Raw genomic sequence first — 21,916 nt, forward strand, 5'->3', positions numbered from 1 at the left:
AACTGCACCATCCTCTTTCATTATCTCCACTTCTTCTTCTTCTTCTTCTTCTCAGATGATAACCTCACCTTCATTGCCTTGATGTCAACTGTGGGAATGAAGCGTACAACAATTAAGCACAATGCCGGATGTAATTTCCGGTACGAGTTATATAAGTTTTGAGCTAAATCTGCACACCACTGTAGACTCATCATCCTTCTGACGCCATTCTCTGTGCCCAGATATACCCACTATAGCAAGAGAAAACTACCCTGACAAAGTGTGACACATAGTCACACGATACAAACTTTCTACATCTAATTTCCTTCCACATTTTAACCCTCTCACTTCCACCAACTCGATTTATATCATTTTAACCTCGAGGTATGGATAATAATAATAAAAAATGTGAGACTCAAATAAAATTTAATACATTTTTAATTTAATATATAAATATAATTTAATAATAATTATAAATATATTCAAATTCAATAAAATTTTAAATTTTATTTGAGGATAATTCACGACTTTTTAAAATATTCTAATCTTAGTGGAAGAATTGAAGCCGAGGATTTTCGATTTTATGTTCGGTCAGGAACTAAATGGTGGAAAGTGGTTTCGAGACTTTTCTAAGTCATCATGTTAGGCTAGAGAACAACGATAGCCCCTCTCTCACTTGATTTTATTAATTGGTAGCCATATAATTATGATTAATATTACTATTAATTACCAATTAATAATTACATTATTATAATAATAATTAGGGAACGGATTCGTATGTATTTACATATTTTTTTCTAGGCAATTTACAGACGTTTTTCAACTAGAAGTATTCATACTGACACTTTTTAAGCCGTTTGAGTCAACTTTTATTTCACATATTTCCACATATTTGGATGTTATCGCATATTTATACATATTTGATTAAAATAAATAAATATTTCTACATATTTAATCAAAATATGTACATATTTTTTCATATTTTTCATTTTGGGCATATTTTCATAATTGGGAGGTGGTTGACAGGAACTGTGAACTTGTGCCTTCCACCAGAACCAATATTGACAAGATGGGGTACTTGGCTGGAAGCAACTCAGTATTACTATGAAAACTACAATAAAATCAAGAATGTCCTTTCACATCTCGAAGACGAAGCAGTAGCGATAAATACAGCCAAGTCTTTATTCGAGAAACCTAATTTAAGGAACGACCTTGCATTCATTTCTGACAATTGCGTATTTCTTGCACAAGCCATTACCCAACTTGAGTCCCAAAATGTTCGACTGACAGAAAACGTGTCCAACGTTAAAAAAGTCATCGAAAAGGTGGAAGGAATACCTGGGAGTAAGGAAGATCTGATCAGATCAAAACTGGTAGAAGTACTGAGCAAGAACAAAGGGTGGGAGAGACCATCTGCCAGATTTCTGATATTATCAGTGGAACAGAAGTCACCTCAGAACATCGCGTACCCTTTACAACCAACGAGATAACTTCTTTCAGCAAGGCACCTATAACATCTGTAGATGTTGAACGATCTTTTAGTCGTTACAAGTCCATCTTACGCCGAGATCGTCGTCACTTTACGTTCCAACATTTGAAATTTCATGTGGTTGCAAACTATTTCGAAGAGTGAAGTTTTCAAAATTGAAAATTTAACACATCTTTTTATAAATAGTAAAAATGTTCTTTGTTGTATAAATCATTATAACTTGTAAAAACAAATTATTTTGTTCCTAATAAATTATTATAAATTGTAAAAATGTTCTTTTCTTGTATAACTTGCCCCCCCCGAAATTCCATTTTCATAAAAAAATGTCCATTTTACTTAAATATTCCAGAAAATATTTTAAGAAAATCACATATTTTCCACATAATTGACGAAAATAAATGCATATTTTAATTAAATATTTGGCATTTTTAAATACATAAAAATCCGTTCCTTAATAATAATAATAATACATAATACGTATATTATATAATATAATTATTATATACGTATTATGTAAGCAAACATTCATAAATTTTTTATTAATAGTTTACAACAATTTTCTATTATTAAATCTATTTCCATTTGATTAAGCTCAACTTTTGTGCCCCTCCAAACAGTTGCATACTAAATAGTATTCATAATAAATAGTAGATAATAGTGTTACTGAAAATGTGGTTAAGTCCTCTCAGTGCCCGATAGTATCGTTGGTTCAATCCACAGTAGCAAGCCCCTGTATTCCTGACCAATTTCGGATTTTAGCAGTGTATTGTGGACTCAGTCAACCAGTAAAATGCGAAACGGAAATAAAAGTAAAATCTAAATCTCTATACCAAACTGATTTATCTATCTCTAATGATGGATGAAACTACGAAACAGGACAGGGAAACAATACACATGCGCACAACGACGGATAAAAAAAAAATCAACCAGTGTTTATATGTTGAGTAATTCACAGGTGGTGATAATTTAAAAGGTACATGAGGTAACATGGTTAATTTCGTCTGCATACTAAATATTTAAAGCCCAACTTAATTAGTACCATGAACTTGAGCGGTAGCACTTTATTATTTTCCTGCTAAAGATGAAGTCTTGAGTCTTGGAATGGGTCTAATACCAAATACACTGAGTGTCAATACACGTCAGTTTTAAGCTTGATCACCAGTTCTTGATAAAATCTATTTTCTACACACTAACAGACATCATATTATTCACAAAAGATCGAAACTAGAAAATCCAAAACGACTTTTGGTGGCGCATCGTTTAAGTGTAGAAGAGGAAGCGAGATAATCGTTGATAAGGGAAAACCCGATTAGCATGATTAAGAGTATGAGGCTGTACAAAAGCCTAGGAATCTAATTTTGATAATCTTTATTGCAATCTAATCTCCTCTATTTGTTTGCCATGACAACAATCTCCCCCAAGCACATGAGAGCGTGTCTATTAACAAGCTGAAGGGATGAAGAAGCGGGGGGTTGCAGGATGGAAACTGCTATTTACTCCTTAATAGTCTATGATTATACATTTTGCGCAATACAGAACAATTTTGTTTAGATAATTTACACGTTACTTTGAAATGTAAAATCTTGAAATAACTCAGTTTTGTAAAATAAGTTAAATGCCTATCGTTTAACTTGCGTTCCTTTCATATGTGCTTTTTTGAAAAATTCTTTCTATAATACGGAGGACAATTGTTGATATACTAATGAAATTTTTGCCTTCAAAACTTCCTGAATACTGTTTTGGTTGCTTGTGGACTCCTGGTCACTTGCTGATGAAACACCAAAGGAAGGCGCTGCGTTAGTTACGATGACTCCTCAGCCTATTATCCTGGTATTCTATGGTCGTTGCCGAACGGAGGTGGAGAAGTGGATTTTGAATGAACACCGGAAACTGTGGAGATCTCAGGCTGTGGTTGGCTTCAGCAGGTCCCGGATCCGCCAGCTGGTTCAGCTGTTGAATAGACGCGCAAATTTAGCGTACCATCTTTTCAAATGCGGCCTTACCCAGTCGCCAATCTGTGCTGGCTATGATGAGGCCAATGAATCTGTGCGGCGCTTTGTAGAGGTGTGTCCCGTTTATTCTAAAACTAGTTTTCTCGCCTTCGGGAGGTTAAATGTTTCTCTTTCCGGAGATTGTGGCGTCTGGTAATCTTTACCAGAACTCTCTAGGTTTATTCAGTCCACTGTGGCCATTGAGTCGCCATGCTCCCTAGTGTCCTGTCACTACTTTATAGTACTGTTATCCGGCAATTTTTTAGCCGGATTGGTTGGTCTTGAAGGCCCCCCCCCCCGGTATCTCTCATGAGATGAATAGTGGGCTTAGAACAATGGGCATTTTGGATTGCCGACGTTCCTTCACCCTTATGGAGAAACCGCTCTTTGGTCCAATCAAACTCTCCTTATGGAATCGATCATTAATTTATTAATAATGTGTAAAATTTTAAGACTCATTGCTTGTAGAACAGGAAAAGAACCCATTTTTCATGAAAAAAATTAGAAAATTAATAAAATTGTAATCGGAAAAAGGAGGGAATAGGTTCTTCTTTCTCTCATCGACAGCAAAAGGAAGTAAAAAAATTCGTCGTAAATAAAAAAAAAGAGCGAACTTATTAGATTTAATTTAGGCCTTCGTCAGCCTCAGGGGATTTAACAGATCAATAAATCAGCCAACCATTAAGGAACATCCTTTCTAATAAAACCAACAATTAAATCTTTTTTAGGATTAGAAAAAAAAAGAAGCAATACTCTTCTCTGTAACAAAAAGGCTATTGACCTTGACTGAGATATCTTCTCCCTGTTATCTATCTCTTTCTAGCCTTATCATCTAATTCCCTTATCACTAAATGTCAACCTTTCCCATGGTGGTAGTTTTTAGAGAAGGCCATCCGGGCCATTTCAATGCTATTAGAACAGACTTACTATCTTATTGTATTATGTTTGGGATTCCTCCGAAATTAGAATTGTTTTAGATTCTTGCAAATACATATTTTCTCCGATAACTCTAACCACGACCTTTTTCGGCTCTTCACCCTTATTAACAGAACGTTTAAGGTAATACAGTCAGCGGCCTTCCTTCCCTACTAATGCTTTGCTTCCAAAACTTGGAATAACTATCTCCGCTTCCTGTAACTCACAGTAAAATGTTCTTTATCTTTTTCTGCAATCAGGAGATGTCCCAATAATTTCCCAGCTCAACCCACTTGGCAACCAGATCCTCCTCTTAGTGAAGCTCTCATTGTTTAGTGTTTCTTCTCTAGCGGTGGTAACTATATTTCCCTGTCTACGAACTGTCTTCTGCCATCAAAAAGTCATTCAGATGATGTTCAAGAGATCTTTTTCACAGCACTTCCTGCTTTTAATACCTTTTAGTAGTCAATGATAGGACTTTTAACCTCGACACTGAAAAGTAAACGAGGATTGACTAAGAAGAAGAAGATAGGACTTTTCTTTCTCAGTGTGTAAAGTCCGCACAGGTGACTGAGGTTTTGTGAATGTCCTGATAACTGTAGATCTCCTTACTCCAGAAAGTCTTTCTTAATAGGCCACATTTTAAATAGAAATATTTGTTTTATGCCTTGCCTCTCCTCATTCTTGGCACACAAAGTGGCAGAGAATTATTATGGAAATTACTTGAAGTCCCTTTGTATTTGTACTTTATTTATTTGCTTTTATTTTCAACTCTTATTTGTAGGGTTTGTCCCTTAAAGTAGCGTTCTTATTTAACTTTAAAAGGTTCGCTCATGATGTACTAACTACGTGGTTCTGCTAAATCTGAAGTTGTGATTATTATGGGTGGAGGTTATGCACCATTCTGTTAGCGCAGCCTTCTTGATTGAGATTTGTTTATAGGGTGCAACGAAATAATCACGGGAGCTTGTTAAAATTCATTCTTCCTTTTTCCTTTTTTACGACTGAACATTTAACTGATGCCTCAAATTTTAAAAACGCTCTTATTTTTCTTATAAAACTGATAGAACCTTTTGCGAGTCCAAAGACCTGATGTCTTTTGCCAATCCTGATAAGCCGTCAAAATATAGGGCAAAATTATCATTTCTAATAAGCCATTAAACAGTCTATTCTATGGAATAAAAGATTATTTGTTTCTTTCAAAGAAAGTTATTTCCACAGAATAGGAGATGGATGGATGGTCGAATTGGCGTGGGCGGTTGAAAGAGAAAAGTATACAACAGAGTTCTAACATAAAAGTTTCTTTTTAGAGAAATCTAACAGGAGGTAACACCCGCACTAATGGCCAGTAGAGAGAAGAAATGTCAAGAACCAGAGTGTTACTCTGGCGGTGGTCGGTTAACATAGAACAGTTGTTGGGGGTAAGAAATTGGAAAGTTAACTTCCACATCTTCCACAGCTCTGCCATTCATCGGTCCTGATGCTGCCGTCGTCGACAAACACTCCCATAGGATGAGTTATGGACGATGAAGTGCCAGCCAACCTCTCACACCTTTCACGTTAAATCAAAAAACTTCCTTCACCAGTACAACAAACTTGTAACAGATTTCAAGTTAGCCGAGTTTTATTAGTTCTGGACGATAAAGGATTAGTGGTAAATGTGATAGGTACTCTAAGTGTGCGAAATCAAATGTGGCCAGTCAAAATGGTTTTTAGAAGTCACTACCTTTTTTAGACAATGTCTGCATTGGCTTAACAAAAAGTGCGTCACTTCTTTCGATTAAGAACTGGAGGAAATTTGCTAAGCTCAGAGATGAGAGTTATTTCTAGTCAGCGAGTAGTTCTACGGGAACTTAAAGTGCTTAAGTATCACAGATTCCCATGCAGTTAGGAACCACTGAAAACGAGGTCTAAGCCGTTGTCAGGGAATTAAAACGCTACTTTTTCTCTTCAGAGTAAAAGAAGAATAGAGCGATGTAGAAGTAGAATGCTAAGATAGCTAGCTACCTGCAAAGCCACTGGGAACATTACTCTCGCCTCCTTGAGATAGTGAGAATAAGGGAAAGCTGTTTGGCCTCGGAGGGTGATAATCCCTAATTGCTGGCTCACCGATCCCCTGAAATTTTCCTAGAAAGTTGGGTGGTTCACCAGAGTTTGAAGGAAGTCTCTCTCTTGCACATCAGGGGAGGTTTGCGAGTAAGGGTTCATTAGAAACCAAATTCTTTCTAAAACATTCCAGGAGAATCTGTTTTTTTTTTTTTACTGGGAACGGCGGAAGAGTAGTGTAAGTTACACCAGGAAGTATTGGTGGCTTCCCGCACTACTTGGGATACGATGGTCAGATTGTGGTTAGTTACCAGGTGGAGGTACTAAGTAGTACCCTCTGTCTCTCTAAACTGTAGGAGTCTTCTTTAGAATATCAATGGGGTTATTGGAAAGAAGAGAAGAGTTAGGAGCGGAAAGTGGACATCCCTAATTACGGCTTCCATCTCTTTCACTATAACTTTCCTAGAAGAACTGGATGAAATGTAGGGGCTTTAGGGAGCGTGGTCACATAGGACGCAGTGTAGAGGATCCAGTTTAAAGAATTCAAAGAAAAGCAAGTTTCATTTAAAAAAATAATTTTAGAATGTTTCTTAGTGGTTCTCTTTCAAAATACTCCTTTTTTTCTTATTACAGAGAATCTGTACAATATCAGAAAGTAAACCAATATTTTAGTGAAATTTCTTAGTATTAAAGAAAATTTGTAAGTGTTATAACTTCGCTAAAAGTCAGAGGGAAAAATTGAGAATATTTTCTTGAGGAAAATTACTGGGAAAAAAGAAAAGAAGTGGAAAAGAAAGGAAAACACATGTAGCTAGCTGTAGACAATGATACACATGTGACACATAAAATTGTCAAAATCCGGCTGACCAAGCAAATGTTACTGGGGGATATAGATTACAACGTTCCTGCTACAGTCTTCCTAAAAGCAGAATGAATCCAGTTAGGGCCTGTGTGGAAATAGGTTGACTGTGCTAAAACTTTTAACAGGCAACGGGGCGAACCTAGTAGAGGAAAATAGAAACAGCACACTGACACACTGGCGAAGCCAACCAGGGGGGTCTCTTTTTCAGAGAACGAAATGGACTGCCTCTGCCTACTGCGTCATCATCGTTCGTTGGATCTAGGGCACTTATACGCAAACACTAATCTCCTCCAGGTACTATATAAATCCTGTATTCCCTCTCTTTCTGCTTGCCCTCATTTCTATCCTTTGTGCAATCAAGAGGTATGATACTCTAACTCTCAAAGTGGTACCAACCTAAACCACTAAAAACTGCTGGTCTATCCAGAAAGGAAAATGTATTCCAGGTAAATGCTATCATATTAAACATTAGTATAAAAAATATCTAGAATTTCAGCTTTTTACCAATTCTACTTTTAATTCTACGTTAGATTAATTCAATCGTCAGCGTACTTAGACTTCCATGCATTTAAGTTTTGTTGACCAAACACCAATAACAGTTTTCCTTTTTGAGAAGACATATTAACAAAGAAACTGAACTACTAAAAAATACAGTTACAAACAATAAGTAAAAACTACTTTTATAAAAAAGTAAAATTGATTTTGATTGACTTCAGGTTTACGTTTATTCAAGATAGGTGCAGCGGATGCAAATATTTGAACAAGGTTACCATTGGCATCTGTGAATTGAAATCCTGAGACCAAATCCTGGATTTATACTATTAGATTGGAGTGGTTATACTACCTAACCCACTTTGATTTATCTATTGAGACCGTGTTATATATGAGTATTTTTTCGCAGAATGTTGGCTGAAGTAGAAGGAGCAGACTGTTAATTCTTCTTTCTCAGAGCGAGGCATTGTAAATGAAAAAGAAAATTATTTAAAAGAAATTGTTTGAGAAATAAGCTAAAGTTTGCATGTGGGTAAAATACGAAATCCAAAGAGATACGTACACCAACTGGCAGTGTAAGTCCTCACGTGTTGGGGCTGTTAAAGATGTAGCTTGTATTGTTAGGGTGGGATGTCCACAAGGAATGGTTCCCCAGGTTCGCACTTTCAGCTAATTCCAACGAGGAGCCAAACACTGTTACTTTATGAAGTATGACATCTTTATTTTTTTCTTTTTAAATATTCTTCATTTATGCAAGTTTAACTTTTTAAAAATATATGTTAACTTTTTTTGACAGCATTTCTTGGCTTGGCACAAATTTTCAGCCTTCTAATTTATGAAAGGAAATAATAGTTCATTGGTTTAGTACACTGAACTCTCAGACAAACATTTCTGATTCAATCTCAGGTTTCATTAGCATTATCTCCTTCTAAAGGACTCCTACAGCTCACTGTTCCTTTGTGGAACCACGAAGTAAACATCGAGAGAAGTCTGTAGGCCCCAGGTTCGAGTCTTCACTGCCTGCTCTTAGATTTCTTCTTCGCAAGAACCATTTACATCTCACTTATGGGCAGAGAAATCTATAGCGAGAGTAGTGTCCAGGTTCAAGCCTACGGTGCTCGAACAGATCCCTAATACCAGGTTGCTTAGAAATATAAATAATTTTGATTGAATATAATCTTCTAAATAGAGATGTAGGCGTGATATTTGAGTATAAATTTGTCATTATATTTAATGAGGGGTGAAAAGGTGACTTGATAATGTCACTCGCAAAGGTCAACAGTAAAAAACAGGTGTTTAGAACACCATCGCCTCCATGCACTTCACCTTGTGGTAACAAAGGGATTTCATTTCTCATCCTTCTAACTTTCAAGATTAATTTATTTGATCTAAGGTTCATTGAACGGAGAAAATAACCGTGAAAAATAGTAGAATACTAGATTCTAAATGATTTCAAAATTCTTCTATTTAATTCTAAATGTAATAATTACGTACAAATTACAAGTTTTCTTGTAAGGTCTTCTGACAGAACACAAGATGTAGGAGTTCAATTTTACGCGATATTACAATGGCAACATTCAGCCACCAGTCAAAGCACATTGTAAAACAAAAATAGACAAAATAAACGTAATACACACTAATGGCTGGAGGTTAGCCGAGTAAGTGAGAGGCTAGGTCCGAAAAGCTGAGATTTGTTGTAAGATACTGGGTTCGATTCCCGCTATAGGACTTGGATTTTTTTTATTTAATATTTAATATGAGAACTTTATAGTAAAACAGTTTGCCAGTTACTTCCGTCCGTAGCGCGTAATTAGATAGCTGGAAGTGAAAACCTCCGGAAAAAATAGGCATTACATTAATGTTTTGTGTTATTACCCTTTTACCTCTCTAAATGGACGAGATTTTCCATATTTAGGAGTGTTTTTGCGCTTCTACCTACGAATTTAGGGTGACTCTATTTGTACTATCTAGCACTAGTCTAATTTGGGGCATTAAACATTGAAATTACCCTTTTAACTCTTAAAATAGGCGGAGATTTCCCATTTCTTAAATGTATTTTTTGGCAATTCCACATTCGAATTGGAGTGATTTTTAATTGTAACTTCCATGATTGGTTTGGTTTTTAGACTTTAAAGACGGAAATTACCTTTTTATCACTATAAATAGACGAGATGTTCCTAATATTTAGAAGATGTTGAATTCTCATATTCACGACTGAACTCTCGATAAGATTGGCTCAAACGCTATATTACTACTTCTTTCCTAGCACAATAAGAACAAGTTGGAAACTATCCAACGTAAAGCTTTGCACTTTGTTATAATTTCAAGTCAAAATATAACCAGCCCATAAGCCCATTTAAGGGTTAGAGAGGCTACAGCTCCAGTTACTCCTTCCCTTTGCTGGAAAACGGTCTAAAACGATTATTGGACACATAAAAATGGCAAAAGAAAAAGAAAAGAACTAAAGGAGAAAGCTGGCAGCATAAGGACCTACCCCTTTACCTACAGAAATAATTTGGTTTAATACGCCCCTGGGAGTTATCTTGTAAAATTTATAACATCTACACCAGAATGGTTTGGATGTTACCTCTCTCCAAAAACCCTTATTATGCCTAGGCTATTTTGTTCCAAAATCACCTTTTGTCTTACTATTTCTCCCTGTAGACTTACTGATATCTTTCTGCTTTCTTAAGGGCGCCTAATTTATTTTTTTTTTCTTTTTCTTTAAATTCTTCACCATATTAAGTTCGTACTTACAACTTTCTTTCACTGATCTCATCATCATCATCATAATCTATTCCCCTTCTACCGCGTCAGCAGTGTAGGGGCCTTGCATAGCTTCTTCCATTCGGCTCTATCTCTGGCTAGTTCCTTCCTTCTTTCCCAGTCAAAATTCCTCTAGATGTCAGACCGGCCCTCACTTCCTCCTCCCATGTTTTTCTAGGACGGCCTCGACGTCTTCTTCCCTCCACTCTGGCCTCATATACAGTTTTCGCCACTCGGTCCTCCATCATTCTTGTTACGTGGCCCATACCAGCGGAGTTGGTTTGCTGTAACTGTCTCTATGGCCGGTTGTACACCCAAGTCTCTTCTTACTGTTGCATTTCTAACTCTACTTTCACTGATCTGATGATGGAAAAGCTGCTATGAAGTATTTCCGCCCTATTTTATTTTGTAGAAAGAAAAACAAAGGAACACAATGAAAATTAAAAGGAAAAATAATATTTAAATTAAATACCATTTAAATGAGAAAATAAATTCAATTCAAAAGTTTTGGCTTCCATTGCTACATTCAAGAGCGAAATAAACGATTTAGAAATCAACTCAATAATGGGGAAAATTAAGCTGATGGAATATTTAAAGCTGAAAAACAAAAAATAGAAGAAAATCTAATGAATAAAAAATCACCAATGAAATTATTGGCACAGTAAATTTATCTACCCTTTTTGGCCACATTGATTGCTTCGCTCATTTGCGCCGAACTTATCAGTTATTTCCTTTTTTTCCTCCCTTCAAAGGTTGTTAAAATTTATTGTTGTTATTTCTTTTCTTGACCTTTTAGATCACAATCTACAGGGTTCTTTTATATTTTATTCAAACTCAGCGAAGAAATTCTTTAAATATTAAATACAATCAGTAGGTTTTGAGTTCCAAATTATTTCTGTAACTATTGTATGTATTGTTTAATACACAATTTATTATTGCTGTACGATAACTGCTGTTTTTTAAAAAACAATTTTTGTCCCTCCAGAGGGGGGAGGTTTTGCCATTCTATACAGCGGAATTGAAACAATCCCTAGACGTTAACAAGAACATCCACACCAAATTTTATAACTATGATAAGTCTAAACCCAACTCGGTAAATAACGCATATGATATACATAGTAAATTTCCCAGTTCTATGTACTCTATACGGCTGGTTCTAAATCCGCGGACGGTGTGGGTTGCTCCGTATATGACGTGCAGCAGGATGCGAGCTACCAGTACCAACTTGGCAAATTGGCTTCCATTTTCACTGCAGAACTCGTCGGCATTAACCAAAGCTTAACAGATTGCACAGGCAACAGATAATGTAGAATCTATAGTAATTTTGTCCGACAGTAAGAGCGCCGTATTTAAACTAAAGCATCCAGGTCGAGATGCCCCTTCTTTCATATTAGAAACGGTGAAACTTCTTCACAATTTATCCCTCACCAAGCCAATCTACCTAATATGGATCAAGGCCCACTCAGGGCTAAAAGGCAACGAAGTTACTGATGCTGGGGCCAAAGAGGCAGTCACATCGAATAGCTGTCCAAAACTAAAAATATTATTACCCAGCGATATAAAAAATAATTACAAAATGAAATGCTATTCCACCTGGCAAGAGGAATACAAAATTCAGGTTCAGGAAAATTTTATGCGGCAATTGAACCATTCATCCTCAAAAAGCCATGGTTCCATGGCTTTAGAGCGGAGAGAAGGTTTTATGGCACAATAACCCGGTTGAGGCTAAACCACAATTACACCCCCACATCATCTGGCAAGAATAGGCGTCAACATCAACGGAACCTGTTCCTGCGATTCAGAATCGGATGCTGACGCCAATCATTTAATTCTGGCATGCCCACAATTCTCCAAAAACAGAGACGAATTATGGAAGGCAATTATAGGCTCAAACTGCACGCTCCCACCAAACTTAAATTCCATCCTAGTGACAAAAGACCCCATAGTATACATGGAACTATTCAAGTACATTAAATCAAATCAACAATTGTCCCAGAATAATATTTTATTTTTAAATGATTTAAGGCGCGTCAACATCTAAGGTTATTGGCGCCCGGAGCTTTTTTCAGAGCAATGCCGGCCTCCGGACAGTGTTCTCTCGTTACAGACAACACTGTCCATCACCGGACAGTGAGCTGTAAGAAGCTCCTAGGAAGAGAAAATCTAAGGGTCATTAGCTGGAATCGAACCCGGGACCTCCGCGTGGGAGTCCAGTATGCTAACCTCATAGCTAATCCCTTCTCTCCCAGAATAATAAATTTCTTTTCTATTTCTATTCTAAATATATAATTCCAAACGATTAGCTTTCGAGTTACTCGAGACTATTTTATCACGTTCCCACAGCAACTGCAAAAGAGTTTAGATCTCCTTTTACTCTAAAGAGGAATCGAGAAAAATGGAAAAAATTTCACGCTATAAGACTACATAATATCTAAACAATAGAGACAATAAAACTGAATAAGCTGCAGATGAACATTAACCTCTACCAGTTCACATGACCGAGGTGTAAACCCAATGACCTAGTGACCTTATAATATTGTATTGTACAATGTACAACACACAGTGCAATGTATTAACATTCACGTAGATTGTGCTACCCACGTGTGCACACGTTCACCTGACTTAACCTCCAACATCCTTGTGGAAAATTCTTTTCGCGTTACACCCACTACTGCGGAGATCGTCCACCCTCCATTCTGTGCGCTGGTAATGTAACATTTATCCAACTCTGGACCACACTCTTGCGAACATACACGCTGTAATTCTGCTAAAAGCCAAGATAAATTGTTGGATTAATATTAACAATTCATAAATTCCAATTTAACTCCACCTTGTTACTAAAAGAAATACAAGTATATATATTTCCTTAATTAAATTAGAAAGAAAATTTGTGGCAATATGTGATAACATAAAAGTTAATACAATTCTAAGTGATGGCTGCTTCATTCTTTATCTTAAGACTTAGAACTTAGGGCACAGGTTGGGCTGGACAGCCAAACAGAATTTGCGATGTTATGACGTTAGGTTTTCAATCGTTAACGAAACTTAATTACTAAATAATTATGTTTCTCTAAACGCTTCGTTCTTTTCAAAGTGAAGAAAATTTTTATGACACGAAACTTCTTTTAATTTCCTGGAACGTTTCAGCACCTATTTTGAGATTAAAACACAAGAATTTAGTGCTTTCAGTGCATCGTGGCAATATGAGCAGATATAAATCTAGTTCTGTAAATAGTTCTTCAAAAAAAAGGTCCTCAATCTCCAACTGCAAGATAGTTGCCCGTTCACCAAGAGACAAGGTACAACAAAGAAAAGCCTAGAACTCTAATTGAACCAGTTGTCCTTACCAAGAGACATTGCCATGTTCTGCACTCATTGTACAACAAAGAAGAGCCTAGAAGTCTCACTAAACACAGTTGTCCTTACCAAGAGACATCGCCAAGTGCTGTACCCAGTCATTGTACAACAAAGAAGAGCCTAGAAGTTTCACTGAACACAATTGTCCTTACCAAGAGACATCGCCATGTTCTGCACTCAGTCATTGTACAACAAATGTTGGGGCTTGAACTCAAACTGAACACAATTGTCCTTACCAAGAGACATCGCCATGTTCTGCACTCAGTCATTGTACAACAAAGAAGAGCCTAGAAGTCTCACTGAACACAGTTGTCCTTACCAAGAGACATCGCCAAGTGCTGTACCCAGTCATTGTACAACAAAGAAGAGCCTAGAAGTTTCACTGAACACAATTGTCCTTACCAAGAGACATCGCCATGTTCTGCACTCAGTCATTGTACAACAAAGAAGAGCCAAGAACTCAAACTGAACACAATTGTCCTTACCAAGAGACATCGCCATTTCTGCACTCAGTCATTGTACAACAAAGAAGAGCCTAGAACTCAAACTGAACACAGTTGTCCTTACCAAGAGACATCGCCAAGTGCTCTCATTTCTTTAACCAAACTAACCATCCTAATTATCCTAAACTTAGGCGATTCTCATACCTCATTAGGCTGAGAATTAAGAGAGTGTGGGAGAAACACAAACATTGTTGTCACACCCTTAAATTCCCAAACAAACCAAAAACACCTTGAATATACATATATAAGATTATGATGAAGGTTATAATGTGAATAACTAAATGAATGACTGTTTAAGGTATGTGTTGAGTAAGCTGAGAATGTTTTTTGTGCTCGCGGTTTCAGAACATGTGTGTGTGAGAGAGAGAGGAAGAGAATCTGTGTGATTATTGATGTAAGAGATGTAAATGAAGGTAGAGAGAAGTTATAAGGGTAACGAATGAAAACACTTATAATAATTAACACTGTAGCTACATTCTAACTTAATTAAACATAACCAAGCTAATGGTTACTTATGAAATGAAAGAAATGTTACGTCAAATTATAGCTATGTGAATTGATGTAGAAGGATAAAGCAAATATTAGGGTGTAGCTTTAAAGAGCAATGTTACATTAAAATGATAAGATTCTTAACACTGATTCTACCATACCTAGGCTCCAACCTGCCTTACCCGATAGCCCTATAGATCAATTAGGTACAAGCCCAACTCTAGTGGCCCTTGAATTGGAAAAGAGAAAATGTATGGTAGGCGCTAATGACCATAGACGTCGATGCGCCGGGGGAGGAAAAAGACTGATTCTAACCAATCATCTAGGAATTGGTCTCTAGATTCTATTGAATACTGGATTTAAGATTGGTGTGTCTTTGTGGGCTTGCGTCTGTAAATATTTCTTTGGGTCTTGGTGTGGATGAAACGGCACTGTTATTGGCTTGAAGTAAGGGGGTCAAAGAAGGTGCTGTCCCTTTTTCTTAGCTCTCCCTATTTTAAGCACACAAGCATTGTTAGAGGTGGCCAGCTTTTCCAAGTTTCTTCCCTTGCAAGAAGCTTACAGGATAAATTCTTAAGAATAGTAGAGAAAAGATATAAAACAAGTTCAATTGAACTTTTGATTAAAAGACAATCTAATCAAAACTTCTATCACATATAACTGAATAGGATACATCAATACAAGCTGAATGAAAGTGAAACAGATCAGAGAATTAATATAGATATAAACAATAGTTTATAATTAAGAATGACAATAAGGACAATGACAATATGAGTAAGCTTATACTAAGTTAAATACAATTGCAGACAAAGATTAACTAATTAATCAGGACGGAAGTCGTTGATTTTATCAAATCATTAGTAAAATAAACAATAATAACAGGTAAACAGACCGAGCGTGAAACAGTAAAAAGAGATAGATGGTGAAGTAGCGAGGATTTGAGAAGGATAAAGCAATTGTTGCAGATGATGTACCAGTTACGCAACACCCTAGTGAGTAACGAGTGGAGGTGTACTACTAGATCTTGTGTATGATTTGGCGAGGAGGAGGTACACTGAGTATCAAGAACAACATAACAGGAACTGTTCTGTTGGTAACATAGTTAGAAATGTTGACACACCAGTTTCTGGATACGATGTAGATGATGTAGATAGAGCAAACTCTAAGATACAGACACCACATCCCAACTAGTCCGACGATATCTCTTTAGATAGACTACAACCATCATCAGTCCCACCCTTAGCACGGAATTAGACGGTAGAACATATACACAGGCAAACAATACGTTAAGTGGATAGACGCAGCATCACTCTATAAGCGCAGCTAGTTAACACCACTGTAGTAACAACGTTCAATACAGAGAACTATGCCTGCTGAGTCAGTCTCTCTCTTGACAAAACAATCATGCATATCACATACGAATACTTCATGCATACATGCACACTTCTTGAACCCTAAATATCTATCTATGCTTGAACGTATGAAGACTAACAATGTCCTAACACAAACCAACCCATTTATAATCCTACCATCTCTACTTTTCCTTACAAGTAGCGTCTAAATAACTTGATCATAGTCTAAACATAATATGTTCTGTCTTTATATAATTTAGCCCAGATATAAATTCATAAAGAGTACAGATAAATTTATTAAAATTTTCTGGATAAAAACTTTTATAATTGAAGTAATTAAAGAAGTCAGAACTTGCCCTCGAAATGCCCTAGATCTTTTTTCGGTGGGTCAGAAGGACGGATGTTAGGTCAAAAGTTTATATTAATTTTTTAGAACCAGAAAATGGGGATTTTCCGTTCATATTTCACCAGCATGAATTAAACATCTCCAGAGATTGTTTAATCCGTGGTTTTCAAAGAAAATTTAACCAGTGATTTTCTCTTAAAAATAAGTATTAATACTTTTAGGACAAGCATAATGACGTTATGATAAAGGCTACAAAATATTGTATGTACTCTTGTTTAAGCATTTTAAAGAAAATGATTAAAGATGATTTCGGGGAAGAATTAAAACACTGTAAAATTCTTAAGTGAATGATTATTACTGTTTAAAGAAATTAGTAAACCGACAAACCTTAATTTATAATGATTTTTCATCAGCAATGGCCCCAAAAAAAGAGTCTTTTTTTAAAAACATTCTCCTCTGTTCTCGGTATCATTGGTAACCTTATAGAGGAGATTCTGAAAGTATGTTGATAACAGATTAGTAAGATACAGTATAGTACAACGGTGATGTACTAAAAAAGTTATAAAATTTCATGGGCAAAGTCTAGTTTACCAATTAAACTTATTAAAGGTAAATTTTGTAAGTTGCAACTTGTAAGAACTATGAAAGGCGTGAGTTATTTTGTAGCGAAGAGGAAGAAATATAGGAAATGGTCCCCAAAAGGAATTCCACTGGCGATACTGTTAGTAAAACCTTATCACAATGAGGGAAGGGGGTAGTTGAGTGTGGTTAGCTTACTGGATTACCACGCGGAGATTCTGAGTCCCAACCCAGCTGGTGACTCTTACATTTACTCATTTAGCAGCTCCTTATACCTAGGCTCACCATAATTACGAAGAGCCAAACCGGGACGCAGAGGAGGAAGAGGCTCATTTTCGTTTTACTTTTCGCTTAATTTGTGTTTTTCATATTTGAAATGCAATCAAAATTATTAAGAACTGAAAACATATTAATAAATGGGCGCGGGAGAACGATCGGCCGGGGTGTCGGTGTTGTTCAAGTTTGACCGGGACGCCGGGACAGGGATCTCAAACCGGGACCATACCGGTCAAACCGGGACATATGGTAAGCCTACTTATACCAAACTGTTCAGTGATGAAGATACACGAGTTTGTCTCTAGAGAACCAGAGAACTCTGAACGAAGGCTGGAATTTTTTACTTCTTTCTATCTTTGGGTATAACTCACTAATTCTTCAGGAGAATTAACATCAGATCCTCTTAAGAGTATATGAAAGTGACAATTAAAAAATTAACCAATTTTTTTTGTAGCTAAATTGGAATTCCTAAGCAATAAGAAAAAAACAAAACAAAACAAAAATGAACTGAAAAGGTAAAAAAAAGGACTTACCTTTAAGGCGTTATTGTATCTTATGGGTGATTTTGAAGCCTGCAACAGAAGTACAATAAGGACCATGTTAGTTTTCCTGGATAGACAATGTAATGCGAAAAATAGGGCTTTTTGTGCATTGGTAAAGGATCAAAAAAATGAAGTTAAACAATGAAATACACAAGAGAAGATGCGAATATCTTGTAAGCGGATGAAACAAACTTTTGTATTATTTTGGTACATTAATATTCAATATAAATAGGTCGTATTAAAAGAGTGATTTTGTTTTGTGTGTGTAAAAAAGATGGAAATGAGGAAGAGGAAATGACTACGGCATGTCAGGTAAAGCCACAGAAAAAAAAGAAGTTCTTCTCGCAGAAGTAAGAGACAGTAAAAGTTTTTTAATCGGGTTTAGATAAGGTAGTGAGAGTGAAAGAATGAGGAGGCAGAGAGAGAATAAGAGAGACCAGAATGGCTGGGTCTTGGGTGGTAAGTGAGAATATTGAGAGTAATCTGACTAAATCTGACAGGACACTCCATCACAGAGCACGCACAAAACTCTCCTCAACTGGGCACCCAGCCGGACTTGCCGCGTGGCAAGAAGAACCACCAACCAGCAGCGGCAGCAGAAGAAAGCCGACTCAGCGTGAAAATGCTCTTCTAGCCAATTCCATTTAGTTCTTGGGTTTGGGGAGGAGGCTCAATGAATCTTTTACTTGTCAACAACCAAGACTGGAGATCCTCCACTCCCCGCTTACCTACATCTACTAAACTACAGGAACCTCTTTCTTCCTTCGCGTTGGCTTTTCTTTACCACTTCAACTCTACAAATCTTCACTTCCGGTTACACTGTTATTACATTATCTTTACGTCAAAGTACTTAATGTACATCACATTATCCTATCAGCTTTTAGTTAACATTTTCTAATTTAAGCCAAGAGAGATTATTAACAGGAGATCTCTTCTTTTACGTAACTGAACATGAGCTCAGTCTGGTATTAACATTATTAATAATAGATGGCTTGTAAAGGCACGTTAGATGAATGCTTCAATAGGTCTTATCCTAAGAATCGCGCCCAATTTAAGTTTCATACAAAAATGTTTCAATTAAAATGAATCTCTACAGGAGAGATAAGAGAAAGAATTAGATGAACAGGATAGCGTACTGGACCGAAGATCTCTGGTTTAAATCCAGCTGCTCACCCTCAGGTATTCTCTTCGTAAGTGATTCTTGCAGTACTTTGTCCAAAGATAAGACTACGTTGTCCTTAACGAGAGTAACATTGTCCAGAGGCAGCCAATGTCATCAGATGTTTACAATGAAAAATAAAAATATCCATTTGAACTATGTAACATTGAGTAATGCTGATCCCACAGATCAACAGATATGGGCACGAGTACACACGCAATTTATCATAAACAGCTGATCTCAAAACGGATGTTTCAGGCGACAACTCAAACTCCACGATCACAATACTTCTCTTACTCCTTTTTAATAAAAAAAAAAACTGAATATAAAAGAGAGAACGATGCAAAAAGGAGATGAGATTAGGAGAGAAGTTATGGATAGAACCTCCAATAACACGAACGACAAAATTCTTTTTCTGACAATGATTTGGCTGTTCAAAAGAAGGGAAGATGCTGTATGTGTAAGACTCTCGTTCGGCAACCCAGTCTAAAAGGTACACATCAAAGGGGCGACCCAGTTACAACATTCAAGACCCCTTCTTATCATTTTTAGAATGACTCAACACCCTTTCTTCGTATCTTTTCACAGGGATCCCTTTTAATAGCAACTTGCTACGAGAAAAAAAAGCAGTAGAAGAGATTGGCCCTTTGCCCTTTATACAAACAAGATGAACGATTTATCAATAATGTCCAGAATATTGAATCTTCACTTCACAAGAGGTTGTTTTGGAGATAAATTTCTTGTTCTGGACTAAGGGTCTCTGTAAATCAGCTCAATATTTTTTTTTAAACGAAAAATACCATCAGAATACCTTAAGATTAGAATCTTTTCTAATTATTTTAGAGCACTTGATTAAAAGAGTTTCTTGTTAATAAAAATCTGTATCAGATCTTCTTAAGCGTCTATAAGCTCGAAACATTCTTATATGTCCAAAAATATTTATCTGAAACCATCATGCTGTTTTTAATTTGAATGCCACCTTCATTTTCTCAAGTCAACTTGCAGGTAGATACCATTGGGCTTGTGCGTATTCTTGGTGGGTACCAAGCTAGCAATCTGTGTTAATTAAAAGTATCATTCCTTCTTGAGGCACTATCTTATTGGTCACTGAAAAATAATAGCACCAAGAACGGAGATAAGAACTAAAACCTGGACCCGTATTTGAGCCTTACTTTGATTCAATGATATCCGAACTTATTAAAGAATAATCTTAATAGAAAATAACCTGTTTTCCCTGCTGAAGATGCTGAACCTAATCACAAACTATCAGATGTGAGTATAAAATCATGGACTGAATGTGGGTATCGCCCTCTATATCGCCAAAACTCTTACAAAAAAAAGGGTCTACCTCATTTTGTAGAGGTCTCTCCTCTTAAACCAATACTTTGAATGAAGGATTCCAACTACAGCAGCCTGAGAGTTGAAACTAAAGACACAATGTCCACCTACGTATCAGCCCTGTCTGAATCCTCAATCAGCATTTAATAATTCTATATTGTCGGCCACCCACCAAGTTCATACAAAAAGATTTCTGCTGTATTCAATCCTGGACATATGTCCTAGGATATGACTATCTCATTTCTTGAATTAACCCACAAGAATTGGCACCAAATCTAATAGAACTGTGCAAGAAGAAAGATGAAACATTCCAGCAGCGATGGTGGTACATTTAAACAGAATATCAAGTTTTGACTTGAACAAAATTAAATCTTAGATTAATTAAATTATAAATTAGTTAATATTATTTAAGAATAATGTAGCATTAATTGATAATTTAATAAGAAGATTATTATTAAAGTACTTTTAATCTTAAGAAAAATTAATAGTTGACAGTGATAGTAGATTTCTCAATTGAATTTAGCATAAGTATACACACATAAATCTAGCAGAGAAATAAGTAGATGTCCAAAGATTTTGAAAGGAGTACCCTAGAAAAGAAAATGGTGGACGGAGAATACAGTGAGAAAGGAAAAAAAACAAAACAATAAGAAAAATAACACAATAGTGTCATTTACAAGCGAACTGTAGCGCTTCTCAAGTCAGAATGGGTAACATTCTTGGCACAACATTTCTCCTTGACAAGAAAAGAAGTAAACAAGCTTGGTTTGGGGAAGCCCTCTGCCCTTTCCCTTTACACTCCCTTAGGGTAAAAGGAGGAAGAAGAAGAGGAGGAGGAGGATAAGGGAACTTTGGAAAGAGCACAGTAGAAGATTTTTCAACTAGGGTTTTGATGCTCATCGTTGTTTGTTCCATCTTCGTTTCGTTTTCTCTCTCTCTATATATATATGTATATATATTTTGGGACAGAAGACAGACCAACTTTCCACACGAGGGGAAAAACCATTGTACCACTATTTGCATTTATTCATCAAATATTTGTTATATTCCAAAAATAACATTGCATGCATAAATAAAATTTGGCACAAAACACATAACTTTCAATTACTGCAACTGTTGCAAATGTTGTTGACACATTTTTTGTTGTTATCTTTATTTGGTTTTAGCTGCAATAACCTTAAGTGCAGAGGAATAACTTGTAATGGAGTGTAATAGGAGAAAAACGTGTTATTTTTAATAAAAGAATAACAATGGTGTAAAAAGGTTTCTTGCCACTCGTCATCTCCGGAGGAGGAGGGAGTTGTAGAAATAATGCAGTTCGCGAAGTACGTCTAAACCAGCCGCAGGCAGTACTATCCTCAACATCAATGCTTTAATGGCATTGAAGAAGAAGAAGAAGAAATAGGAAAAACAAACCTAAATAATTCACCAAAAT

The 21,916-nt window shown here is 36.4% G+C and overlaps 1 protein-coding gene across 22 annotated transcripts in view; it reads right to left on the reverse strand.

Moving 5' to 3' along the window:
- LOC141456423 (uncharacterized) overlaps positions 1–21,916 on the reverse strand; it is a 617,068-nt gene that overhangs the window by 341,220 nt on the left and 253,932 nt on the right. For 20 of the 22 annotated variants that reach the window (XM_074132390.1, XM_074132399.1, XM_074132397.1 and 17 more), the window contains one exon: positions 17,976–18,014. The exons of the other annotated variants lie outside the window; for them this stretch is intronic. The gene's annotated coding sequence lies outside the window, so the exon portion shown is untranslated. The remainder of the gene's footprint in view (positions 1–17,975; positions 18,015–21,916) is intronic. 22 annotated transcript variants of the gene reach the window in all.

Source organism: Rhodnius prolixus, unplaced genomic scaffold (genome assembly GCF_049639745.1).
Source record: "Rhodnius prolixus isolate KJV_2025 unplaced genomic scaffold, Rpr scaffold_4, whole genome shotgun sequence".
NCBI lineage: Eukaryota > Metazoa > Arthropoda > Insecta > Hemiptera > Reduviidae > Rhodnius > Rhodnius prolixus.